The sequence below is a fragment of the Ctenopharyngodon idella genome, chromosome 23, assembly GCF_019924925.1.
Source record: "Ctenopharyngodon idella isolate HZGC_01 chromosome 23, HZGC01, whole genome shotgun sequence".
Classification (NCBI taxonomy): domain Eukaryota; kingdom Metazoa; phylum Chordata; class Actinopteri; order Cypriniformes; family Xenocyprididae; genus Ctenopharyngodon; species Ctenopharyngodon idella.
The window spans coordinates 3315502-3343466 of NC_067242.1; the positions used below are offsets into that span (position 1 = coordinate 3315502).

The window sequence follows — 27965 nt, forward strand, 5'->3', positions numbered from 1 at the left end:
TTTACTTACCAGAATAATTGTTTATGCTGATTGTTCTTGTGAATAATTTAAAAAAATTATTAACATTTGTCATTTCTGCCGTTTTCTAAAAGCAACTCATGGCACTGCATTACAGGGATTTTACCTTATACGATAGAATCGTTCACAAATGTATGCGGCTAATCAGTTCATTGTGCAGTGTTTGTAACTTTTTGATACGTTTTTTTTTTTTTTTTTTTTTTTTCTCAAGTATGTGCATGTATATATGTGTGTATGTCAGCATCAGCTCTCATTTGTGTGTATGTGTGTGTGTTTCTTGAGCTGTATTAGTATTCAGCCCCCTTCCTGCACAGAGCCGACAGGGAGAATGTTGTCTTTCCTCTCCTACTACAGCAGCCAAACAACCTGCACATGTTTGCCGGAGAGAAACTTCTCCTTTCTCCTGCTCGCTATGCTCTTTAAAAGGATTTATAAGAGGATTTGCCTCACTAGTTTAGTTCCAGAAATGCGCTTCCTTGTGGAAATTCTTGAAAGTCAGACTGCAGCGTTTGCTATTGAGTCTCTTAGAAATGATGATGGAAACATGCACATGAAATTAGTAATTTTCCTCCTTTTCCATCACAAAATCATCCAACATCATCTGGCCAGTGGAACATTCATTCGTGCATGTGTGTTTGAGCTTGTATGATGATTTCTCAGTAGTCTGGAGATCTGAGGGTTGGATGGCGCTCAAACCACTGCCTGTAGGGTGTCTTCCTGTGCCGCAGGGCCCTGCTGATAGCAACCGCTGCCAGCTCTGCCGCTGTCACACTGCTCTCAAGACCCCAGATTTTTCTCTTTCTTTCTGAGGCAACTGTGGCTTCCTTTAACAACATTCATTGCAGCAACTAGTAGCAGCAGCTTTTCTATAGCGATTATAGCTTTTTCTGCATATAAATGGTCTTGTGGAAATTCTTTCTTTCTTTTTTTTTTTTTTTTTTTTTTTTTTTTCAGTATATATCTAATTTTTCAGTATTTATTTCAAGATTTAATTTTAAATAAAAAAATAATTGTTACTTAATAATAATAATAATAATACAGTTAAGAGTGAATCTTAATAAATGTGAACATGTCACCTCAAAATAAAAATAAAATAATTATTATAAATATTAAAAATGACTGCATTACAGAAATTAGAATATAATTCGGATCACAGTTCACAAATTAGAATAATAAAAATAAAAAAAACTTTTTGACTCTGCATGGAGATGATTTTTAAGAACTTATTTAAAAGGGACATATCATGAAAATCTGCCTTTTTTTCATGTTTAAGTGCTATTATCGGGTCCCTGGTGCATCTACCAACACAGAAATCGTGAAAAAGGACAACCCAGTAATTTTGTTTTGGTAAGACTTTCTCTGCAAGCATGTGTAAAAAAACGAGCCGCTCAGATTTCGCTCCCTTAGTGACGTAGGAAGGGGATCTTGTTATAATATTACCGCCCCTTAATCTGTATGTTTCCACCCAAGGTGCCGCCATTTTGTTTTCGCAAAAGAGGCAAAGCTGCAGATGATGAAAATGTACGTATTTTTAAGTAATGCAATGTGTTTCTTCAGTTCAGGCAGCTATACTTTTTGTGTGCTTTCCCTTAGCCTCCATACGCTCTATTACTTTATGCCAGCACAAACAGAAGTTGTGTTTGACAGAAATGTATCGGTGTTACTTATGATTCACCCAGAAAACAGCTTAGACTACTAATGTGATGTAATTTAACACCAGACTGCTTCACAAATGAAGGGTCAATTCAACGCTGGATTTGCACAAAAGATTAACATGACGGCACATGCTAGTTGATGAGTTGAATCAACTCCACAGCAACTACATAAATTTATCCACTAACCATTCAGAAATGTCCAGTTTCATTCTAAAAGTTGTAACTTCTTCCTGAGTCTCTCCATCAGTGTCGACTCCGGTTTGAACAATGTAAGGCTGAATACCGTTACTGACAATCCTCACTTTGGTTGCGTGAGATTCTCCATCTTTGTTGTTGTTGAGCAACCAAAGCGCGAGCTGTTAAAGCTCCCTCTTCTGGAAAGTGGGCCGGGAGCAGCAGCTCATTTGCATTTAAAGGGACACACACAAAAACGGCATGTTTTTGCTCACACCCAAATAGGGGCAAATTTGACAAGCTATAATAGATTATCTGTGGGGTATTTTGAGCTGAAACTTCACATTCTGGGAAACCAGAGACTTATATTACATACTGTGTAAAGGCCTTTTTTGTCAAATACTTAAAGAGAAACCCTTGTAGAAACCCTTTTCTTTCAAACACTTAAATGAAAACCCACACTATATGATATAGTCCTACAATAGAATGTAATAAAATGTATCAAATAAACTGAAGAAATAACTCTGCATTTTACTTGTTTTGGCCATTTTTGCCTAGACCTCTGATTAATTTCTGACCCTGATCCAGAGGCATTACAGCAATGAGGATTTGGGGAAAATTGAGAATCAAATTTGAGATGAATAATTGGTTAAAAAAGATTCTGCCTTTAAGGCTGCAATGAAACAAATAAGCTTGGAAGAAAGAAAGAGTGACAGAGTGAGAGAGTGAGATAAGGGTCACCTTTGGAGTGGAATAGAAGGACAGGGAGACTCTGGTGGGCGGCTGGCATTTCTGGCACAGATGGAATATTTTGTAGGAAGGGCCGGCTGTAACAGTGTGATGCCCCAGGCAAATATGAACAATAACTTGCAGGCTACCCTTCTCCACCACCTCTTAAATGAAAAATTGAACCGTCATCCAGGCTGCATGCCTTGTTGCCCACATCCCTATGCCTCTTCACATCTCTAAATAATGACACACTCACACACATGCACACACACTCCCTGCAGGGATTTACCTGCATGCTCTGTGAAAGTCAATATAACATTGAAGCAGTAATATGAGAACCAGGTACGAAGCAAGACTTATTAAGTCACCCCAAAAATACCCATCGATCATGGGATCACAGTCCCCCAGTGTTTTTCTAACTTCATTCCCAGCTAAAAGGACGTATAGGAAATTTACAAAACCGTGCCCTGCACGTACCTTCTCACCTGAACACTTTGTCTGCATGTCACCAGCTTCACGTTTTCATCAAGATTCCTCTGTTCTTAGAAGTATTAATGCAGGACAAACTGATTTGGCATCAGGAGTCTGCCCACGTTATAAGGTAGAATGATTGCAGTGCATGGTTAGGTTGATTGGCCACTTAATCTCTCAGCGCAGTCACAAATATCTGCAGCGTTGCCAAGTCAACACACAGACCCTGCTAGGACAGGAAAAAGAGTGTGAGCAGAGAGGCGACGCTGGTGCCATTGCAGGTCCTGACCGTGTCACTAGTATAGTTAACCTTGGACCACCGAGTATTTGACTGAAGAAATGACCTCAGCATGCTGCTTAATATCAATCACTGCCTAATCATGAGGTTTGACTTCCAGTTATGTGCTTGAATTCTGCAGTTGGTATTTAAAAGTGAAGGGTTTTAGAGACGGATCTCACAGAGGAAGAAGGGTGTTCAAGGGAGGGGTCAGAAAGGGGGGGGAGATGTAAAAAGGCAGGGTCAGGAAAAAGAGGGGGATCATAACAGGTGGAGTAAGATAGGGGAGAGGGTGTGATAGAGCAAATCAAAAACAGTGGGCCTCCCTTTTGACACAACATACACAATAGCACCTCCCCACCCCCCAGTATTTATTAATTTTCAATAGCGATCAGAGCCGCACACACACTGTTTGTGCATCAATAATAACGGACTCTCGTCTGGTGTGTCTAATATACGACTCCTGTATGTCACTGTAATCGTCTTTACCTTGATTACAGTCGTCATCCATCAAAACTTTACTAGCGCAACACTGGTTTGCTTTAACCAAGAGATGTAGTTTGCGTATCTTATGCTCATGCAGTGGTTGGGTGTTTTGAGTATAAAGTATTGTTTCTGCTATATTGATTGAAATTATTAATCTTTAATTATTTATTTAATTAATTATTTAATTTTTACCTCTCTTCGCACCTCTCCTGGCATGCTCTGGTGGCCCCCTGGGGAGGTGCACCCCACACTTTGAAAACCCCTGTGATAGAGGAACAGAAAAGAGTGGTGAGTGTTAAACGGTAGGGTCTTGAAAGGAGAGGAAATATTGCAGAATGAGTTCAGAAAGGGGAAGGTGGAGTTTAAGAATGTGGTCAGAAGGAGGGAAAGTGTTAAAGAGTACGGTCAGAAGAAGAGTGTTTAAAAGCGGGATCAGAATAAAGGTATGTTAATGGATGGGGTCAGAACAAGGGGGAGGGTTTAAGAGTGGGGTCGTAGTTGGGGGAGTGTCAAAGGGCGCTTACCTAGAATGTTAAAGGATACCAGTATAAGTATGCAGTATAGGGCGAAACCAGCTGAGGGAGTGTTAAAGGGCAGAGACAGAATTAGGGAGTGTTTTAAAGAGTGGGGTTACAATTATGGGAATGTCACAGGGCAGGATCAGAATGAGGGGGTGTATGTAAGAGCAGGGTCAGAATGAAAGAGAGTGTTAAAGGTGCTGTATGTAATTTGACTGTACTAAAGCATAAAAATACCACAATATGTTTGCAGATATGTGTCAGAATGTCTGATTTTTGTTTTGGTTTGTGTGATCTCGCCCACTGCCCAATTTACCCAATAGTATTTGAACACCCCTGGTTGCCAATTGACGGAAAACACATGGAAGCCAGAAAACAAACTGGGTAAGAGATCAGAGATTCTACCCAACCTAAAAAGCCTCAGCATCCATCCGAGGGTACGTTTACACGACAACGATGTAAAAAAGCTGAAAAGTTTTTTCTTTGTATAGATGATAACGCTGTCAAAACGATCCCCTTTCACACAGATCCGCAAAAATGACTAAAAACGTTGTATTATGCATGTCAGGTCAGTAGTTGGTGATGTCACTTTGTAATGAAAGACTGCGCACATATGCATTCTTTTACAGAGATCTCACGCCAAACGCGCAATCACGCATGACTAAACACGTAATACGCATGTGCATGCCGTCACTGTTTTCACAGATCCGCATTTTTGTTGTTTACACAGAGATGATAACAGTGTCCTTTATAAAAACTTGAACTTTGAAACCCATTTTCAAAAGTTTGCGTTTTCAGGCACCCAAAACACCGTTGTCGTGTAAATGAACGGCCAAAATGTATAAAACATTTTCCGTTTTTAATTGTCGGTGTCATGTCAACTGCCCCTAAAACACTCCGCATTAAAACGCAGATACATTTAGCTGATCAAATTACAGTCCCTTCCATTGTCAATTGCACTCGTTCCTGTTGCGTGTCCTCAATCTGGCAACCCGCTTGAGCGTCGAGTCTGAGAAGGAGGGGGTGGGGGAAACAACTCTCTTCACTATTTTGAATTTGGACTGCAGTACCAATTTCAACCACTAGTCAATATTACATACTGCACCTTTAAAGAGTAGGGTTATAACTGGGGGAGTGTCAAAGGATGGGATCAGAATGAGGGGGCGTGTTTAAGAGCAGGGTCAGAATGATGGGGAGTGCTAAAGGGCGGAGTCAGAATGAGAGGGAATGTTAGAATGAGAGAGAGAGAGTTTAAGAATGCCAGTATAAGTATGCTGTTTGCAGTATTGGGCAAAGCCAGCTAGGGGAGTGTTAAAGGTCAGAGAATGAAGGGGGTGTTAAAATGTGGGGTCAGAATGAAGTGAACTGTTAAAGGGTGAGATCAGAGAGAGTTTTTATCATCAGTAAGGGAAGTGCTGTGTAGGGCTGAGGGAGTGTTAAAGGATGGGATCAGTAAGGAGAGATGTAGCTTTAAAGAGTGAAGTCAGAATGGAGAAGCGAGCAGGGTGGAATGATAGAGGGAATTGAAGTGCTACATGGAAATAACGGAGGGAAAATAATAGTAAGCATTCAAGAGAATATGACATGAGCAAACTGAGATGGTCAGGTTCAATTTACTTAATATGCCCAGGTATGTTTAGCATGGGAATTGAGACAGTAAAAACAAACATGATTACAATTACCTTTCCTCTATTATTGCATTATTACATACCAAAAATAATCATATACAGAACAATAACATCTAAACAGATGAGAATCTATGATTGTTAAGTCACTTTATATTTTGTCTGGTACGTTTCTCATGCCTTTGAGATTTCTCATTGAGAAACGACAACATCTAGGTGTCTCGCTTTCTGCTCCAGTGAATTATGCCGCTCTTTTGATATATGGATGCAGAAAGTATGCATGGACTTTGACTAATCTAGCATGGTAATTTCCCCAGCAGAGTGAATTAAGACTGTTTTCATACACGTGAAGGTGACCTTGTCCACCAGCCTGCCATTTGGTGATTATTTTGTCCCCCTCTCCCTTTCTCTCTTTCTCGCTCTCTCTGTTTTTAACCCTCTGACTTAATCACACCAGATATAAACAACCCTCCAGCAGCCATGAAGCAAAAATCATTAATTAAGACTGCCACAAAAAATTAGAGATGGCAGGATGGTAAGAGAGTGAGAGAGAATACAGATTGCAAAGTGTGAAACAGACATTATGAGCATAATTGATTAACATTATCAGCCTCTACACGAGGATCTCCACATCGCAGGCATTGTTTGTTTATTTTAATATTATTATTAAAAAAAGAATATTGTTTAAATATATCACCAACATCAGTCTCAAAATAATCTTCACGAGGTCATAGTCATTGGCATTTCTACAATGTATCTGTTCATCAACATTTGCTCAGCCTGCTAGCTAACAATAACAATGAAAAGTTTTTGCAGCGACTCAAATTGTAGAAAACTTTTAAAGTTTCAAAGTCAGTGAATGCAGCGGCCCCTTTGTAGGATAGAAATGTCCATTGCTTCCACACTTCAGAATCTGTATTTTTCCACCTACCGTTTCATAAATGCTGCATGAATGCTGCGTTACATCATGGCCACATTACAACCTCAGGTGTGCATTAATCCGTCACCAATTATTCCCTAAGCGATTCTTACAAATCTGGTAATTGCATCTGTTCATTATTTGAGGAGTGATTGGCGGACCGCTCAAACAAACAGAGCAATGTATTGATAGCGTCACAGAGCTGTGGTGTTTACGCTCTACAAGAAAACAACCTGCAAATGTCCTTACTTGTAGGTGTTTCTACAACATTACACTGGCTTGAATCACATTAGCTTTAAGTGCAATTTCCTGTTTGCTTGTTTTTCTATGATAACGTTTTGAAATATAATAGGAGCACTTTACACCCAAAAAGATTATCATCATCACAAACGGTCTCATCCATATGCAAAAGATGACCTATAAGACTACTAAATCTTTTCCCATTCTGTCAGCACAAACACACACACACACACACACACACACACACACACACACACACACACACACATTGAGTTTTCATGTTTTATGGGGACTCTCCATAGACATAATGATTTTTATACTCTACAAACTGTATATTCTATCCTCTAACCCTAAACCTAAACCTACCCATAACAGAAAACTTTCTGCATTTTTACGTTTTCAACATTTTTACATTTTCAACAAACATCACTTAGTTTAATTTTTAAGCTAATTCCCCCACAAGGACAAGGATTTCAGATATTGCCCTTTTTGTGGGGACATTTTGTCCCCATGACAGAGTTTACTAGGGCCACACACACACAAATACACACACATACATACACAGAGAGAGGGAGCATTAGAGATACAATTTCCATTTTTTTGGTGGTGAGATGTGCTAGATACACTATTATCTGACATAAAAGTAAGCTAAAATAGGTATTTCAAACACATCAAATATACCCTCTAACAATGGTGATTTTGGCCCTTTCCACTTCAGCGGTCATGAACTTCTTGACTGTACAACAATTAAAATCATACAACGATGTGAATACAATTATTTTTAATTATTAACTCATTTTAATTACCAAAAATGCATTCAGCTGTGCCCTACATTTTGCTTGATTTTCCCCAATTACAAGAAATGACAACGAAACACCCAAAACATCCAAGAATTGAGATCATTTGGAGACTTTCTGCAGCATGACAGGAAGACAAGTAAATAATGTCAACATTTTCTCAGTTTCTGTTGTAGTGTTTACTGCAGTTATTCAAACTTAAACACTGTTATGCAAGTTATTTTAAGAAAAAAGATCAAACAAATATTTGTATTTAATTTTATAGGAAATATAACTACCAACAACTGGTCCCAAACTAGCTTCAGAAATCATTCTAATGTGCTGATTTTATGCTCAAAAAACATTATCAATGTTGAAAACTAATGTTTTGCTTATTACAGTATTTTTTGAGGAAACTGTGATACATTCTTTGATGAATAGGAAGTTCAATAGAACAACTTGCTCCTCATCACAACCTGTAAGAAAACATCCTGAGAAACGTCCTGCTTAAGTCGTTCTGGCGATGGACGTTCGGGTTGATAAACTAGTTCTTCAAATCTTTCACCATCAGACTCGGGCTCGAATTGATATGGTAAAATCATTGTCATTGTTACTGTCTTTACTGTGTGTACAATCACTGAGGAAAGAGGAAGCCTCCGGAGCTGGAATTCAGATATGGAAATAGGAGTTTATTTTCCGACATGTGCCGTAAGTGATCGACCAATCACAACAGGCTGAGCCATCTGACCAATCACAGCAGAGTAGCTCTCAGAAAGGAGGTGTTTACAGAGACTAAATCTTCATCGTTTCATTATTTGAATTGTTTCAGACTCTTGGAGAAATGAGGTAATGTGAAATGTATATTATGAGAAAATTCAAGTGTTTTTGACCTTGGATGCATGTAAACCTCTTGTAGGAGACCTCCAAAACAAAATTAGGAACCTTTAAAATAGCATAATAGGGGCACTTTAAGTAGTGTTAAAATTGTAAAACGTCACATAAAATGAATGGAATATTAAACAACTTATATAACAGTTAATTTGACATCCTGATACTTTCAGTGCCACATAGAAAAGCCCCGAGTCTGAAGGTCTGTTTCTGAGCCTGGAGTCTGACTCTGCTCAACTGCCTCCCTCTTCCCCTGTAATCAAACGGATTGATGGCAGTCTTAAATACACACACACACAAATACTCATCATCTCCTACACCTGACGGTCTCCTGTGATCAGGGCGCATGCTCATAATCACCTCCCAATGATATGCTCACACTTCATTAAAAGCATAATCAAGTTCATTACTGTGCCATAGACACTCAGCTAGCAAACAGGCTCCGATAAATCACAGACAGTGTCTGAGTGTGTGTGGGGGGGTTATCTCACTGAACCAGGTGGAAGAGAAGAGACCAGAGGACCCTATCTGAACACATGTGGCTTTTTACATGACCTTAAGCCTAGTTAGACTATGCATGTAGACTTCATCTAGTTACTGCTATCCATTTACAGTGCACACATGTGCAAAGCCTCCACAGAGACTGGAGTCCAATGAGAAATCAACCCCAGTGGTTTCAGTGTGTGTATACCGTACTAACCTGAAGCCTTTTTTTTTGTTTTTAACAAAACTGGCATTATAATGTGTTTTTTAAAAAAATGTATTAAAGGGGACCTATTATGCCCCTTTTCACAAGATGTAATATAAGTCTCTGGTGTCCCCAGAATGTGTCTGTGAAGTTTCAGCTCAAAATACCCCACAGATCATTTATTATAGCTTGTCAAATTTCCACCTATTTGGATTTGAGCAAAAACACGCCGTTTTTGTGTGTGTCCTTTTAAATGCAAATGAGCTGCTGCTCCCGGCCCCCTTTCCAGAAGAGGGTGGAGCTTTAACAGCTCACGCTTCGGTTGCTCAACAACAAGCTGGAGAATCTCACGCAGCCAAAATGAGGATTGTCAGTAACGGTGTTCAGCCTTACATTGTTCAAACCGGAGTCGACACTGATGGAGAGACTCAGGAAGAAGTTACAACTTTTAGAATGAAACTGGACATTTCTAAACGGTTAGTGGATAAATTTATGTAGTTGCTGTGGAGCTGATTCAACTCATCGACTAGCATGTGCCCAACATGGCCTCACCCCCTTTGTTGTGTGTTCTCGGGGGCAGGGTTTATGTAAATTTTGGGGTTTGTGATGTCACCAACCCGGGAAGAAGATTGTTAAAACAGATGGTAAAAACATTATACATGTACCTCAAAACAAATACATATCCATTCATACACTGTTTTGACAAGGACAGTGACTGAAACATTCATTCATTCATTCCCATCTACAGTAGTTCTATTTGTCCTGTAAGTCACACTGGCTAAAAACAAGTTCACTATCATTCAAAAGACATTTCTATGGTTTTAAATTTTGCATGTTCTCCAAAGCAGCATGTTATTGATCAAACAAGCTATCCAAAACATATTATTTAACCCTCTGGTGCTCTTTGTGTGGTGGTCAAAAATTATATTGGATAATGTTTATATATATATATATATATATAGTATTTTAGGTGATTTCATGGTACTAAATTATATTTATTCAGTAGTTATAATCCATTTATTCACTTTTTGAGCATAAACCTGAAATTTCCAACTTAAACTATTGTAAATCTTGAATGTTTAGGAGCACAGACTTTAGTTTAAAAAACTTTTTTAAAGTTATAGATTTTTACATGCATTGTTTTGAAAAATGCACAAAAATACTATTTTCAATTTTTAAACGAAATATATATTTTCAAAACACATTTGACTCTGAAACTGTGAGAAAATCAAAGCCATAAACCTAAACAAGTTGTGTTCCAAATCTGAGGTTGATATCTCAAAAAATTAGCTTTTAATAAGAGTTTGTTTGGGTGCAGTACTAAATGTTTCCACTAGATGAAATTCACATTCGTTTCCAATGCGCTCATTTCTGACCATGAGGAGTACAAGTGTGACTATTTTTTTCAGGATCATTAACCTTTTCGAATCACGTCCATGATTTTTTTTGTGTGTTCAAATAGCAAATGCTAAAAGCTTTACCATTTCGTCAGCTGTTTCTCAGTTCAGTGTTGCCTCATCCTTATTCACTACAGTGTTCTATTTTGGTACTTGAAAATCTTGTTTTATTATCTTATTGAAAACAGTTGTGTAACCCTAACGTAGTGTGGAATTCACAATACAGCGTCTTTTCTAATGTTCAAAGTAAATTGACCTTTAGAATTGAACTAATCATCTTCGATGGGAAATGTAGTTTTTGCAGGGCATACAGAGGGAACAGGCACCAGGACAGCATCATTTCACAAACAGAATCAGAAAAATATTAAGCAGAACAACAGTGATAATAATACAAAATATTTTTCAACATTGATAATAATTTTTTTTTTTTTTTCTTGAGCAGCAAATCAGCATATTAGAATGACAAAATTCAGCTTTGCCATTTCAAGAATAAATTACATTTAATATAATATTAAAATATATTTAATATTATTTTATATATTTTTAATATATTAACATTAAAATATATTTAATATTATTTTATATAATAAAATAGAAAAAAATAGAAATAGAACAGAAAAAAAATAAGCTGTAATAATATTACTGTTTTACTGTATTGTTTTACATTATAACTATTGTTTCTTTTTTTTTTTACTACCTCAGTTTAATATTCAGGGGCAGGAGGAGTGTTTGGAAAACTTGTTTGGAAACAGCCAGTATTTTATTTGGTGCCACTAGTGTAAATGTGTATCTTTGCTGCTTCTGGAGCTGCTCACATTGTTCAGAGTTCTCCCTCAGTAGGGTTGAGCTCACTGTTGTGACATCATAGTGGAGATTCCATTCTGGCAGTTCTAAACTGCAGCTCTGTATCTGGTCTGCTGTTGGTGTGCTAGGAGTGAACTGATTGAAAGACTTTCGAGACTTTCTGCAGATATCGACGACGAATATTGAATTCGCTTGCAGTATTCAGTGTCCATTAATGGCGCTGTTTAGCAGTGTTTTTAGACGACTGTTTGAGCGTTTCGCTCACTTCTTGCGCAGAAGGGAGACACAGCCATGTGCAGCGCAAGAATTAGCGGCGGTAGAGAAACTTCCAGAGGAGTGTGAGGCCTTCAACTTCACTGCCAATGACAGGAAGCGCAGGAAGAGACGCCGCAAGGCACCTGAGAAGTGCCAGCTTGGAGAAAGAGAGGTGAAGAATGAGAGAAATATCAGTCAAAAAAATGAGGCTGAAGAGGAGAGAGAGCCACTCAGACTTGAAAAGATAAAGATAAAGGAGAGTGGATGTGTGCATCAGAAAAAAAGAGAGATGCACAATCTGGAAAAGTTGATGGAGGGAGGAAGTGAGCATAGCGAAGCTGGAGAAAAGAAAAGGAAGAAGAGAAAACCGAAGCAGCGGAAGACCACAGAGCCACTTCTTGTGGAGGTCAAACCTCTGCAAACTTCAGTCAGATCTTCCTTCTTGAAGCCAATACAGGGAGAACTACCAATGCTTCCAAGTGTTTCCGAACACCTCGCTCTACCAGCCGCTCGCTTCAAACCCCTGCCGCCGGTGACAAAACCACTCGTGAGTCCTCAGAAACCGGCTCCAGCACCTCAAGTGGGTCCTCCCAAACTGTTGGTGGTTCCTCCATGTCCTGATGAAGTTGTTTTGCCTCAACGCTCTTCATCCCATGTGCGTCCTTCCAAACCACAGATGCTTCCATTGGCGGTTCCTCCGCGCCCCACTCCAGCGCCTGATGAACTGTTTTCTTCATCTCAAGGGCGTCATCCCAAACGACTTCCTCCGAGCCCGACTCCTGCACCTGATGAAGTTGTTGCTCTGCAACGTCCTCCCAGCCGGAAGCCTCAGCCGTTCACTTCTTCCCCGTTTGAGCTGCCTCCAGAACTCATGCTGGTTGATATAGAGGATGAGGAGAACGAGTATGTGGAGTACACGGGGAAGACCTTCTGGGCCAGTGACTTACTGAAGTCTGAACGCCCCCAAACGTCAGAGGTTGAAATGAAACCGAGAAAGATGGTTGCTTGGTTGGAGAAGGACAGCGAGGTGCAGGAGGAAGCGAGGGAGAGCGAAGTGGTGGAGGTCCAGGGATTTGAGGAAGAGGACCCCAGTGAAATGGGAGACTCCAGCACCATACAAGGCCATGCCTCTCAGAAAAAAGAGATCGATGAGCTAATGATGAAGCTCTGTGTAACCTCTCCTGACGGTCCCAAGAATGAGACCCAGTGCACTGTGAACGTCCAGGAAATGTGCAAAAGAAAAGTGCCACTTTTTCTGTTCACCTGGGCAGAGGAGAAGGCCAAGAAAAAGGAGGAGAAAAAAATAATCAAGCAGAAGGAACTACGAGAAAAAGAGTTGCTGCTTGAACGCTACATGAACGATCCGAAACTGAAGCACTTGTGGATCAACAAGCACAACCGCAACTACTGCTTCTCCTAATGTGGATCATCGTCCCTCCTCCCCTTCAACCTGTGTAAATAAAATATCCTCTTCACCTTTAACCTGTGTGCATAAAAAAGTGTGCTAACTAAAACACATGTAATATAAAGTGAATTAATATTTTAACTAATTTGAATAACTGTTTAATCAGTGTTGGGGGTAACACATTACAAGTACGTAATCAGATTACTTTTTCAAGTAACTAGTTAAGTAACGCATTACTTTTAAATTTACAACAAAATATCTGAGTTATTTTTTCAAATAAGTAATGCAAGTTACTTTGTTTCCCCATTTATTGACTGACAGCTCTCCTGTCATCGTTGAGAGAAATCAACAGTAAGTGCAGAGGCGTTGTGTGTAAACATAATTCCTCTTTCCAAAAGCTGTTCTTAAATCTTTTTGATAAACCTATTTATATTGTTATCATAACAGTATACAATTATGTGGTAAAGCATTTTATTATTTAAATTTACATTTTTTCCCTAAAAAAAAAAAAAAAAAATTAGTGCCATGAACCACAAAGTAAATGTTAAATGAATATGTTTGAATCTGCAAAAAAAAATTAAAAATAAAACTTCATAGCCAAGGCAGGCAAATCTCAGGCTTAAGGAGTGGTCATGTACAAACCCGATTCCAAAAAAGTTGGGACACTGTACAAATTGTGAATAAAAAAGGAATGCAATGATGTGAAAATTTCAATATTTTATTCAGAATACAACATAGATGACATATCAAATGTTTAAACCGAAAATGTATCATTTTAAGGGAAAAATAAGTTGATTTTAAATTTCATGGCATCAACACATCTCAAAAAAGTTGTGACAAGGCCATGTTTACCACTGTGTGGCATCCTCTCTTCTTTTTATAACAGTCTGCAAACGTCTGGGGACTGAGGAGACAAGTTGCTCAAGTTTAGGAATAGGAATGTTGTCCCATTCTTGTCTAATACAGGCTTCTAGTTGCTCAACTGTCTTAGGTCTTCTTTGTCGCATCTTCCTCTTTATGATGCGCCAAATGTTTTCTATGGGTGAAAGATCTGGACTGCAGGCTGGCCATTTCAGTACCCGGATCCTTCTTCTACGCAGCCATGATGTTGTAATTGATGCAGTATTTGGTCTGGCATTGTCATGTTGGAAAATGCAAGGTCTTCCCTGAAAGAGACGACATCTGGATGGGAGCATATGTTGTTCTAGAACTTGGATATACCTTTCAGCATTGATGGTGCCTTTCCAGATGTGTAAGCTGGCCATGCCACACGCACTCATGCAACCCCATACCATCAGAGATGCAGGCTTCTGAACTGAGCGCTGATAACAACTTGGCTTGTCCTTGTCCTCTTTAGTCCGGATGACATGGCGTCCCAGTTTTCCAAAAAGAACTTCAAATTTTGATTCGTCTGACCACAGAACAGTTTTCCACTTTTCCACAGTCCATTTTAAATGAGCCTTGGCCCAGAGAAAACGCCTGCGCTTCTGGATCATGTTTAGATATGGCTTCTTTTTTGACCTATAGAGTTTTAGCCGGCAACGGCGAATGGCACGGTGGATTGTGTTCACCGACAATGTTTTCTGGAAGTATTCCCATGTTGTGATTTTCATTACAGTAGCATTCCTGTATGTGATGCAGTGCCGTCTAAGGGCCCGAAGATCACGGGCATCCAGTATGGTTTTCCAGCCTTGACCCTTACGCACAGAGATTGTTCCAGATTCTCTGAATCTTTGGATGATATTATGCACTGTAGATGATGATAACTTCAAACTCTTTGCAATTTTTCTCTGAGAAACTCCTTTCTGATATTGCTCCACTATTTTTCGCGGCAGCATTGGGGGAATTGGTGATCCTCTGCCCATCTTGACTTCTGAGAGACACTGCCACTCTGAGAGGCTCTTTTTATACCCAATCATGTTGCCAATTGACCTAATAAGTTGCAAATTGGTCCTCCAGCTGTTCCTTATGTACATTTAACTTTTCCGGCTCCTTATTGCTACCTGTCCCAACTTTTTTGGAATGTGTAGCTCTCATGAAATCCAAAATGAGCCAATATTTGGCATGACATTTCAAAATGTCTCACTTTCAACATTTGATATGTTCTCTATATTCTATTGTGAATAAAATATAAGTTTATGAGATTTGTAAATTATTGCATTCCTTTTTTATTCACAATTTGTACAGTGTCCCAACTTTTTTGGAATCGGGTTTGTATTTACCATTGCTCTGTGAAATTTTATGGGCAAAATCCAGTCGTTCCAATAGTGAATGACAGATTGCTTGTGATTTCACTCAAGTTCAAGATGGTCTCGTAAAATTGTCCTGTTGATCAACAGAAAGCTGCTTGGTTTGAAAGTGATCTGTGTGAGCTGAGCTTCATACATCACTACACTATTGACAATTGACGTACCTTTTTTTGCACACAAATTTTCACTAATGTGACCGAAACTTTGGTCTCATTAATGGAATAACATTGTGCACTCATCTGTAAGTCACAATAATAGCATATACAGTGGGAACATCCATACACACCTAGTACATGCATGAGATATGCATTCATTAAACAACTGTAAGAAGGATCACATTAAAACAAATGGCTGCTGTTTTCACACATGCACATTATTTCATCATAAACACACACACACACACACACACACACGCCTTTAGGCTCTGGCCTCGCACTGCACTGTAAGCGTGAGTGCTGTTTGTCTACAGGCTAGAACTGATCACGCATAGACATATGAGGAATGAGCAGGTAAAAAGAAATGGACCTAAAGACAGGACGAGAGAGGGGGTTGGAACTAAAAGACCTTCAGGATTAATTAGGCGTCAGATTGGTTGCGGGGCATGGGCGCTCCGCGCATGCAGAATGTCCTCTCGGCCTGTTGGGTCATAATTCAGCGCATGCAAGGTACAAAATGCTCATGTTTAGTCATTTCTCTGGTATTTTTGTTTCATTTTGCATGTGTTTTTTTTTTACTCCTTATTGTGTTTTTTTGCAGCTTGTTGATATTTCACACTGCGTTCTTCAACACAGCATGAAAAATTGCACAAGTCTTGGGCTCATAATTGATTGTTTCTTTGAGTTTTCGCTCTGCAGTGCCTCTGTGCCAGGCTGCTGGCCGTTGCACTGTATTCGGAACAGATGCAAATGATTGTGCATTAACTTGCTGCTGAATTCAGGTCCCATAAGAGCCTTTGACCTCATTCAGTTGTATTTTTAGTTGTGTTTGCCATCTATCTTCTGCATAGTGACATGAGCAGCATATCAAAGATGTCAGAGATGATGCAAAAACAGGAGAGCATTAGTGGGTCACCTTTCAACCTTTCACATTATGTCATTTCCTGAGGCACAGGAAGTGCTCGTCTTTGAATACCAATTGGTAATTCAAGATGAAACGGCTGTTATGAGCTTAATCTTCATTCCTGACCAAGAATGCTTGCACTCACTTTAAGAGAACATTGTGATATTCAGAACATGGCTGATATGAGTCACAGAGCATCTCTTCCATTTGAATTCCTTAATTGTTTAAGGAAGATGGGCAGTTACTGTGGTACAATGACTCACTCTTTAAACTTTTGTAAGAATCTTAAAAGGGATAGTTCACCCAAAAATGAAAATCATTTGCTCGGACTCATGGTGTTCCAAATCCATATGATTTTCTTTCTTCTGTGGGACTGAAATGAGAAAATAGAAAATAAAAAGTGCAGCTTTCTCTGACAAAAATAGTATTCTGTCTTGTTTTCCAGTTTAAAAAAAAAAAAAAAAAAAAATATATATATATATATATATATATATATATATATATTTACTTTAAAGCAAATTAGATAATATTTGCCTTTGCAGAATATATATTGAATTTTATTATTTGCTCTAATTTAGCAATTTATTATTATTATTATTATTATTATTTATATATCTAACAACAGTTAGTGAGGTTTATGCTTAATATGAAAAAATAGGTAAGAAAAAATAAATTGTGATGTCTTATCTAATTGTTCTTGTATAGTAATTGTATTTTCTTGCATAGTAATATTGTATATATATATATATATATATATATATATATATATAAACAAAGGAAAGAATTAATAAGTCGTGGGAACAAATTCTCAATTAATGGATTGATAGCTATTTTTTGACCATAAGTGATCTGAGGGTCTCCATAATTCTTTACTGAAAAAACAAAAAATAAAATAATAATAATAATAATAATAATAAAATTATTTGTTGTTGTGTTGATTTGTTGTCGAATTTAGTGGAATTTAGTTATATATAGAAGTACATGGGTCAATGACTTGACGGGTCATTTTTTTGTCCAAAGGCCTTAATAATAGTAATAAAAAACAAAGCTATGACATCCAAAGTATGTAAGGTAGTAGTACAACTAGATTTCTTTTATTGAATCCAAAAGGTTTTAATTATATTTTTCTACATATCAAGGTATTTTAAAGATTTTGAAATGTCAAAAGGTCATTCGGTTTAACCGTCCAAAGGCCAATACAGCCATTTCATTTGTGATTAAAATATCTAAAAATGTAATAAATGTATATATTTTTTATTCTGGCATGATTTTATAATATCATATCAACATAGTGAAAAATGGTATTAAAATTATGTGTAGAAGTCGTTGCTTTGTTATGAGAAAGAATCATTGATGTCATTCGGAGTAACCAATATAAAGTGACCATTTTGGATCAAGTCATGCGGTCAATATCATGTGACAGGATGTGACATCATTCAGACACCTGCAAAGGACCACATGGTCATGAAGCAAAGTAACTAACTCTCTTTTAACTATTTGAAAAATTCATGTTTTCACGTGCTCATACGCATGTCCCGAAACACCAGGTCATTCGGTACAACCGCTATAAAACATGAAAAATGCTGTAATATTTTAAAAACTTGTACTAAATATAAAATGTTTGATTGTCCTTTTGCTAGCTAGCTAGATATGAGCCTGTTGTTGAGCCCATTGTTTGAAAATATCGTCATTCAGTATAACCAAAAGTGTCATTCGGTAAAACCGAAATTTTGGTTAAACCGAATTACTTTTTTGGTGGCAAATTTTGTCCATCTTGTAAAAAATGACAAAATCAGTGTTAACTGATTATAAAAAACACATAATCTCATTGTTAACATTTAATAAAACTTAATTATAAGTTTTAAATTAATTATATATTATAAATTAATTATATCTCCATTGTTTTTTACACTTTTAAAAACCTTATTCGTCAGTGACCCATATAGTAGTCGTATGGATTAGTGCTTTATGGTGCTCTTTTTTTTCTTTATCCTTTTGGACAAATTCTTCTTTAGAATATTTCCTTTTGTTTTCCACAGAAGAAAGTCATATGGGTTTGGAACTTCACCATTGAACTTACCTAAGAAGAAATGCTGCTTTTAGACCAATGCATAAAGGCATCTGTGTTTTTTCATTTTTATAAATACATTTATAATAACTGTCAAACTGTTTTAGTGTGCCATTTTGAATCCTTTTTAGCCCTTTTTGCCTTTATGATGTACTGTGTAGCATTTGCGGTAATCTGGTTTGCCTCACCACCTCAACATGAACAGGGAAATTCCATTTCCTGCATTTCTAAATCAGAGCTTCCCTGTCGCTCAGTATATGCAGCACTGACATTCTCAAGCCTCACCTCTGCTAATGGAGATCACACTAGTGTACGTACCCCCACACAGACAGATAAATGAATAATGACAGCGCGCTTTTAGTTGAAGAAGACCAGAGTCTCTGAAAGCTCCTTTCAGCTCCCTCTGCTGGTACACTTATGAAATTGCTCACAGAGCTACAAGACCATTAAGATATTTCAGTGCGAGTTGTCATGGACATCTCTCCCTGTGCATGCCTCAGTGACTGCCATGTCAAATTAGGACTTTTCGATTTTTATACAGTGTCTCTAATGACAGTCATAAGTGTCAGTGCACAGTTCGGAGGCCGATACACTGTCTGCAAAAGAATTCCCTGTTCTTCTTCCTCTATCACCACACACACACAGAGCCATTAACCAGAATTGTAAAACATCCGCTAGAACCAGAACTCTCTCCCAGAGAGCTGGAGGGTGGGTTAGTGAGGTCTGACCACGGCAGTAAGCTTTACACATCAGCTCCAATCATAGGTGAAGCCGTTGGGACTGCAGATCAGGGCTGTAAATCAAAGCATCTGGTGTACAAGCGCGTATTAGGATGCGAAGGTTACATCTCATAACAATGACACGTCCCTGGATGATCACTAGAAACAGCGAGAAGTAGTGATACTGTAATTGACTTAGCATGTCGCTACACCGAGTGTAAAGCAGCCTGGTCAAACCAGTGGCTAATGAAGGAAATCTGTGTCGTGAGAGGCCACGGATTGATATGCAGGCTTAATAAATGTCGGACACGATGCGGAACGTGTGAGTTCATGGGCTAGAGTTTCTGAGAGCATTGTCATGTTGTGTTAATACAATGAATTCTGGCTGTCTCAACTATGAAGTGTAATTGAGTGAAGGAAGCATACAGTGCTCTTGGTGCATTTTCATTTTGGCTTCCTCCCGTTTCAGTTTCTTCAAATGTTTGTGCCATCCTGGTCACATTCACAGGAGGCTTCTGGGTTGTAGTGCTAGTTTAGATTGTTATTGGAGCATGTTAGTTGAAGCACGTTATTTGAATGATGAATCACATTATCCACTTGTTAAATCATGAGGTATCGAAGAGTGTTTCCGTGTCCAAGCCTCCACTCCATTTTAAGTGAGAATACTACCTAAATAGCTATTTATGAGCACTATTTATTAATAGCACACATTTAAGCTAAGCTTTTAAAAACTCATGGAGAACAATACATTCTCCAGACTTAAGTGTCCTGGACACCAATATTTTAACGATTCATGAAAGATGAATAATTGTCTGGCCATTCTGAGATTTCTGTAGGGAGATTAGGATCTTGATCAGCACACAGGGTTTTTTATTTTATTTACCGGCATTTATATTAGTGAGTGTATATTAGTGACTTAAAAGGGGACCTATAATGCCCCTTTTACAAGATGTAATATAAGTCTCTGGTGTCCCCAGAATGTGTCTGTGAAGTTTCAGCTCAAAATACCCCACAGATCATTTATTATAGCTTGTCAAATTTGCTCGTTTGGGCGTGAGCAAAAACATGCCGTTTTTGTGTGTGTCCCTTTAAATGCAAATGAGCTGCTGCTCCCAGCCCCCTTTCCAGAAGAGGGCGGAGCTTTAACAGCTCGTAGTGTGTGCTAACTTTCCCTTTGGTAGGTTGATGTGTTTGGATGCTATTCTGTTTAACGCCTCATCCTAATGCTTCAAGGTGTCTAGCGACAGGTAATTTTTCTTTCGAATTGCTGTATGAAGTGCCAAATTACGAGCAAAAAAAAACATTTTTAGTTTTTTTGTTGGGGGGGGGGGGGGCGGGCATTATTGGGCCATTATTGTCAACTGTCCAGCAATTATCTAGCCAATTAGTAATTTTTTTTTTTTTTTTTCTCCCCCCTTTAGCTTTGGTAGCTTTAGCTTATTTTTAGCTTTAACTGATATTTAAAATGTGTTTATAATGTTTAGATTGAGGTACTTTGAATTACTGCTATCATAATTACTAAAACAATTATTATTAATTATTAAATTGAATTATCACAATTATTATCTAGTTAAAAATATATTTTAATTGATTACTTGTCGTAACCAACTAAAGGTTTAGCTGATTAGCATTGTCCAGTTAGCCACTGCTAGCAGATGCCGTAACTACACAATCTGATAAAAATACATGAGTATAGATGGCAGATTTCATATTGCCTACTTCTGTGCCAGCTAAGCAACTGTTATTGTGATTAATAGTAATGCTAATGTATAGATTTCTCCAGATATTATAGATCTCTCTTTGGTCGTACTCCTGTTTTGTGTATGTCATTTGTTTGCAGAGTTAGCTGCATTAGCCTGTAGCATTCGTGCAGTTTTGGGAGTAATGACGATAGTGTTTTCCGTGGCCTTTCCGTTAGCAGGGCTCTTCACAATCAGGAGTGGATTAATGAGCGACGCGTGAATGGCCCTCACGGTCAGACGAGGGTCGGCCTGAGAGGCGCTCGTTAAGAGAGCATCACACTCTTCCCCTTTCTTTGTCAATCTTTCCTCTTCATTTTCCCGCACCTCCACTGTGTCTCAATCTTCCCCTACTAACTCCCTCCCGCTCACGTCCTAACGCTCACAAATTCATTCTGAGGGGCAGGTCATGTTATGCTTTTGAAGGAGCCTCTTCCCTGTCCTCTTTATTTGATGCATTATGTATAAAGGCCCTGATGTGTGTTTTACACCCTCTCTGGCATTATTAAGCCATTTTCCCTCTTATCTGTGATTTTCTATCTTGACACAAGGGTTAATCAGGTGGGATTGATGCTGAGCCTTTAAAACATGCTTCCACCTACTGGTGGTTCAGTTTTTGCCACATTTTCAACACTGGAAACCAGGCCATACTCACCATTGTGTACTGCCTGATGTCTGAAGCAGAGTGGTCACATAGATTTTAAGAGTAAGTCAGGAGAACAGGCACAGGATCAGTGTATTGCACCATGGCACCTCTTGGCGCACAGATAATACCAGGTTGAGTGCACATGGAGAGAGAATTAAGCCCATGCAGGGCAAAACCGCCATGGTTCCATGATAGTCTGTGGCACAGATTGAACTGATCCCAAAAGCTGCTTTCATATCTGTTTGCCAGGTCTGTATGATCAGATGGCCTCACTAGAGCAGGACAGTTATTGGGCTTCAAACCCTGCAACCTATCTGAGCACATGAATGCACACACACGCATGCACACTCCCTTCCGAACAACATCTGTTTTATACGGCTGCAGAAGTGCATGATGAGTCCATCTGTAGTACGATTACGATCCTCACTGCAGGTTTGTTAGTGCGTATCTGCGTTATGGCCTGGAAAATAACTTTTTTTCAGCTTGTTTGGTTGTACATGCTTATTTGGTAACTGAATCATTTATCATGCTAAGACTGTTTTCATTTCTGATTATTTGGTCCAAACCAAAGTTCACTTTTAGCATCTTTTTCCATTGGGGTAAACTGAGGTTCTCCAAACAAAAAGCAACCAAAAAGAACTGAACGCTTATCTCAGCTGGACTTGAGTTCACACAAAAAGCACTAGGGTGAAGGGGCATTCAAAAATAGCTAAAGTACAACATAAAGGAATGAATGAAGGGATCTTGAAAAGTTTGAGTTGAACTACTTTTAGCTTGATACAGCATTTTCAAAATGCAGTGCTCATAGCGTAAGACGCTGAAAAAAAACAGTAAATTGTAGCATAGTGGTCAAAGACGTATGTCTGACTTTGACGTTGATGCATAGATATGCCAGTCTCTTAGTTCCAGTCTAATAGACCTCAAAAAGTAGTTAGCTTTCATTTTACATTTCATTTTAGAAGTAAGCTAAAAAATCAGGCCATTGCTTTATCAGGTCGACTCATTCCACCATAACCTCTTTTCTGATGGTGGAGGTCATTTGTTCCAGGCCACAAATTTGTCATGATCCCTGTAGGCTATTAGGTCAGGTGCTTTGTCCATCCCTTCGGGTTAGGTGACCCAACTCTCCTTCGTATCGCTGAAGGACCAAATCAAAGCTATTTTTTGGAGGGGTGTAGGGAGTCTTACAACAGACAGATGAGAAGGCATTGTTTTTAACAGCACTGGTGGCCCAGCCAGGCTGATCTGACTGACAGCTCCCCGCTGATAGAGCAGAAAGCGTGGCCGGCTGAAAATCTGTCTTGCAGGCTGCAGGGCCATCTGGACCTTCTGCACGCTAAAAGGTTGGACACGGTTTGAGGCGACATCACAAAGCTGTACACAGTTCATTTTGGAAGGGCGGGGGCTTCGTCAGCAGTTTTCCCGCTTCGCCTTTTTGTTCGCGCAGAAAGAAAGGAAAACAAACTGTAAAACAATGCAAACAGAAATGAAAGTGTGGGCTCCTTGTAAAGCCATGGCGAGAAATAGAACCTGAGAGTTTAATAGCATGGGTAACAGAGAACAAACAGGAGTGAAATGTGTGGCACTGTGGGTACCTGCCACTTTGAGATTTTCCAAAGCTCCTGAGGCAGGCTTCCAACGGATATTGATTTTCAAAGAACCCACCCTGGGCAGCAGGGCGGAGGATGATATAGCCATGGAAAGACACTATTAAAACTTGGTGAATGAATTGTTAAATACCTCTATAAAGAAATAGAAGACATGGCCCCATTTCTTTGCAGGCACGGCTGCTCTGTTGGGCCCTGATAAGCCGTGGGGGGAGGTTTCTGGAGAGATGGCCCTCACGCGCGCCGTCATATGATTGGATTCTCTCAAGCTGGAGATTGTAAAGCACAGAGTCGTTACGGCCGCACTGCTAGGAAATATATGATTCTCACATCATACAATGGAAGCTGTTAATTGTGGGAGTGTTACCCAGAGTTTGAAGGGTGTTGAGATTTATTGACATGGTGTGTACAATAAAAACATAATAATATAAATGCTAATTTCATAATGATGTAAAATTGCTTCATTTATCAATAACTTTGTTGGTATTATTTATGGCTGCACATCAATGTATGTAACTTATGCTTTAATGTATTAGTCCTCACTGAATCTGTGCACTTTTTTTTCGCATTTTATGAAATGCATTAAAGGGGTCATGAACTGAGAAATCAACTTTTCCTTGAGCTTTTGATATATAAGAGGTCATCGTACTATAAGAATATCCTGTAAGTTTCAGAACTGAAATCTTCCTTGTTAGTGCAATAAAAGCTTTTATTGACACCAGGCCCATGTGCCTATAGGTGAAACATTGACTCTGCAGAAGAAATCAATGCCTACTTCATCATTGCAACGTTAGCCCTGCCCACTGGCGTGTTCGTGAGATAACAAGGAGAGAAGAGCGATACTGGATTAAAAATAACATTACCTTTCAAAGGATCCTAATGCTACAAATATGGTTATTTATTTTCAACAATGTGAATGTCTCAGTTGAGCTTTATTTATATTCCATACATTTCACTGTGGATTCTTTGGTAAATCGATCGCATTTCGGCGCAGGCTTTGCAAACAGACTTTTACGATATGGACTCGACAGTAATGCAACATGTAAGTAAGAGTTACTCCTACTGTTACTCCTACTGTTCTAATGCCTGATCTGATATGTAATGTTTCATGTACAGTCAGATTTTCATTGTCTATTTGTCAGTAAATCAAACCAGTGATGTCACGTTTTTTCTCTTAAGCCCGGGATACACTGCACGAATTTTGGCTGTCCCAGACGATAGATTGCCATCGTGAAACAATCGCGGCGATTTCTGTGATCGTGGCTCTTAATCTGTGGTCCTGTGTCGTACAGTGAGAGAGGTTCAAAGACGGCTGTTTTCCTGGTCTTGCGACCAAAGATAGCCTACGATCATTTTCTGATAGTGTCAGAAATTCAACATGATTATCGCACATTGTGTTTGCTGCTACGACCTATGTCTACTGACCAGCCAATAAAAATGTGACATGAAATCAACGCGACATGGCACTAAAACTTAAAACTGCTTACCTCAAGCTCTTTTCCCTTGTTCTTTCACCGCTTCCTATTTTTTCAGCACACATAAAACCTACAACTGCCAAAGTGTGATTCAACACAGTCTTTTTGTTAACCACTAGCACATGCTGATGACGTTTTATTCTTCTATAGAAACTTGCATTGTAGCCTACGAGTCAATAGGTGTCATCATCATACAGTCTACACGCATGTCGTACCCAAGTTTAATAGATCCATGTCGCACAGTATGATAAAGTAATGATCTAATAGGATTGCTAAAATCGTGCAGTGTATCCCGGGCTTTAGTAGGATGAAAAATGTGTTATTTAAACAGTGATTAAATTATATATATATAAAGCGATCACAGAACGCTCCCTTTACAATCGCTAGAGCTGTCAATCAAACGTGAGTTTATCAGTGAGTGAGGCCTGAACTCCCATTTTATTCCACGAATCTCTAAGTTACATTACATTTGCACTGTTTATTATGATGAAATCATTAGTGTGCAGAAATTGAGTTGCAATGATGAGATGCAACATGTCTGTGATTGGCTACAATGTTCATCACTGCAACCTTCCATGCCACGATCTAAATATAATGCCATAGATCTAAATATAATGCTATAATCAACACATTTCACAATTAGTTAACCTTGAGAGCTATAATAGTAAAAAATGTGCTAAAAGTTTTCGAGAGAGTAATACTTAGCTATTTCATATGCAAATATGACAGCCAATCACAGCAGTGGGCGTTTACACTAAAGTCTCACAGCAGACACGCCCCTTAAAACAGAGCGTTCAAATCAGAAGGCTAAAATCAGGGTAGGAAAAATGCCTTTTATTTCTAAATTATGACAATTTTTGAGGTAAAAAGAATACTAACATTATAAGTGCACCCCAGGAAACATTTTAAAACAATAAAACAACGCACTTCATGACCCCTTTAAATCACCATAAATTTATTATGACATTTTGGGCTTTTACCTTTTGTAAATATAAATAAATAAATAAATAAACAAAGGCCATCAAGAATTTTTAGCAAGTAAAGCCAGTCGCTACACGTCTGACAAGTTCTCATACTGTAGTAGAGCAAAATCCCATCCCTCTTCCTGTCTGCTCACCTGAGTCTGAAAGCAGGAGGTGGAATTCTCTGCATAGTCCATTTCCCTGCAGAGAAAATCATGCATTGCCAGGACCATTTTGTCAGCAAGAAGCCCCCAAGGGACAGACTTCTGGGTCAGGGATCAGTCGAGAAAATTTCCCTGTTGACATTTGTGTTCCTGGCACAATATTGACTTCTGAGGGGAGATGACGGCAGCAGTGCTACTGACATTCTACATTGGAAATACGACTTCTGGAAAGAGAGTTGTAATGAAACCTGTTAAAATGTTGTGCCATTGATGTGTTTTGTAATATAACCTTGCTAATTATAACTACACCTTTACCTAAGCCCAAGACACTGCCGATTTTTAACTGATTTGAAGTTATACGTTTTGTTTTAACAACTGCTTCAATACTGAAGTGTGTACAAAAAATATTTGAATATTTGATATCAAATACTTGATAGATGTGACAGCATTGTTGGCAGTTAATGTTTAGAGACCTTGATATTCTAGAAATTCTTTTTGATCATAATATACATATATGTTTAGTGAAAATGCAACTATTACTACAGTTACAAGAGGTAGAACAGCATGGTTGAAGCTAAATATAGCAGTTATGCAGTGTGTCATTTTGTTATGTGTTTTATTATTTAATTTTTTCTTCCTAGACGGCAGAAAGAACCTCCGCACATCTCAAGATGTTCTTTTTGTCTTGTCACATGATCTACACCTTGCAAACTGAAAGGAGTTGGATTGCAATTTTTCTCTGATTTGACAGAGCCGTCTTATTTTTTGCCTGATTAACATTCAACACAAATTCTCTCGCAATGTGCCAGAGACGAAATCACAATTTTTCTGCTTTTGATTTTTCCTTCCTTTTCATGGCCACTTTCAAGGTATTAGAGTCCCTTTTGAGTGCTCTAAATATTTTATTCCTGCCTTTGATAACTAATTTCAGTCCATTACCTGCGAGAGTTTTCCCTTTTGCGAATCAGCGTGACATTATTCTGCATTTAGATTTGTGAATACAGAATTATGCAAAAGACTTCATTATTGTGGCACATCTTCAAAAGGAATCAAATGATTTGATTGCCATTAATGGTTCGTGTTGAGACAAGTCTTTGAAATTTAAAAGCTCATAATGTGCTGTTGGCATGTAGCAAACAAAAGACAGAAGCCACTTAATTCCCCTGAAATGGCCAAAGCTGAGGGTTGTTTTCCCTCAATTTGTCTTTTTCTCTTTGTTTCTTTCCTTCCGTTTCATATATCCTCTACCCCTTTTTTGTGTTTGAGTGTGTTTATTAGTGGTGCTCTACATCAAGCATCACAATTACTTTTGCTCAAGTAACACTTAATATTAAACTTTGTCCCATTACCACAGACATGATTGATAAGAAACTACACCTAAGAAACTACATAGCAACACCCTGGCAACCATTCAGTACACACTTCATATAATGATCTCCAGCACAGTGAGGTACGAGCACCATCACTGAACTCGGGCGTCAGTCCAACGATAGCTCACGCCTCTGTCTTTGAAGTGAGGAAATGTTTGGCATCCCTCTTAATCCTTTTAATGTCACCAATAAAAGATGTTTTATTAAGGTGACATTGGGATTAGTGTTTAATTACCACTGAGAGGCATTTAAATATGTCTGCTGTCTTGGCAAGCTCAACCTAAAGGAGCACTTTACTGTGTGTTACTGCTAGCTAAAGCAACCAAAGCTTAGATTACTGATGACACCATCATTTTGTTCATATGATTAGGTAATACAGTATGGCACATTTCCTGAGAGTCTTGTTGCTGCACACAACTGAAATACATTGGTATTGGTTTTCTTACCGTTGTCTCTGAACATTAAACTGAGATAGAAATATTTGAACATAAAAACATTACACATAACACCTTTAATCAATTAATTCCCAAAATGGAGAATGAAAATGAATATAAGCCCAATCAAAATTAAATACAAAAGATG

The 27965-nt window shown here is 38.6% G+C and overlaps 1 protein-coding gene across 1 annotated transcript in view; it reads left to right on the forward strand.

The window, feature by feature from the left end:
• The window catches only part of adarb2 (adenosine deaminase RNA specific B2 (inactive)), a 209755-nt gene that overhangs the window by 139659 nt on the left and 42131 nt on the right, over positions 1-27965 (forward strand). The gene's annotated exons all lie outside the window — the stretch shown is intronic.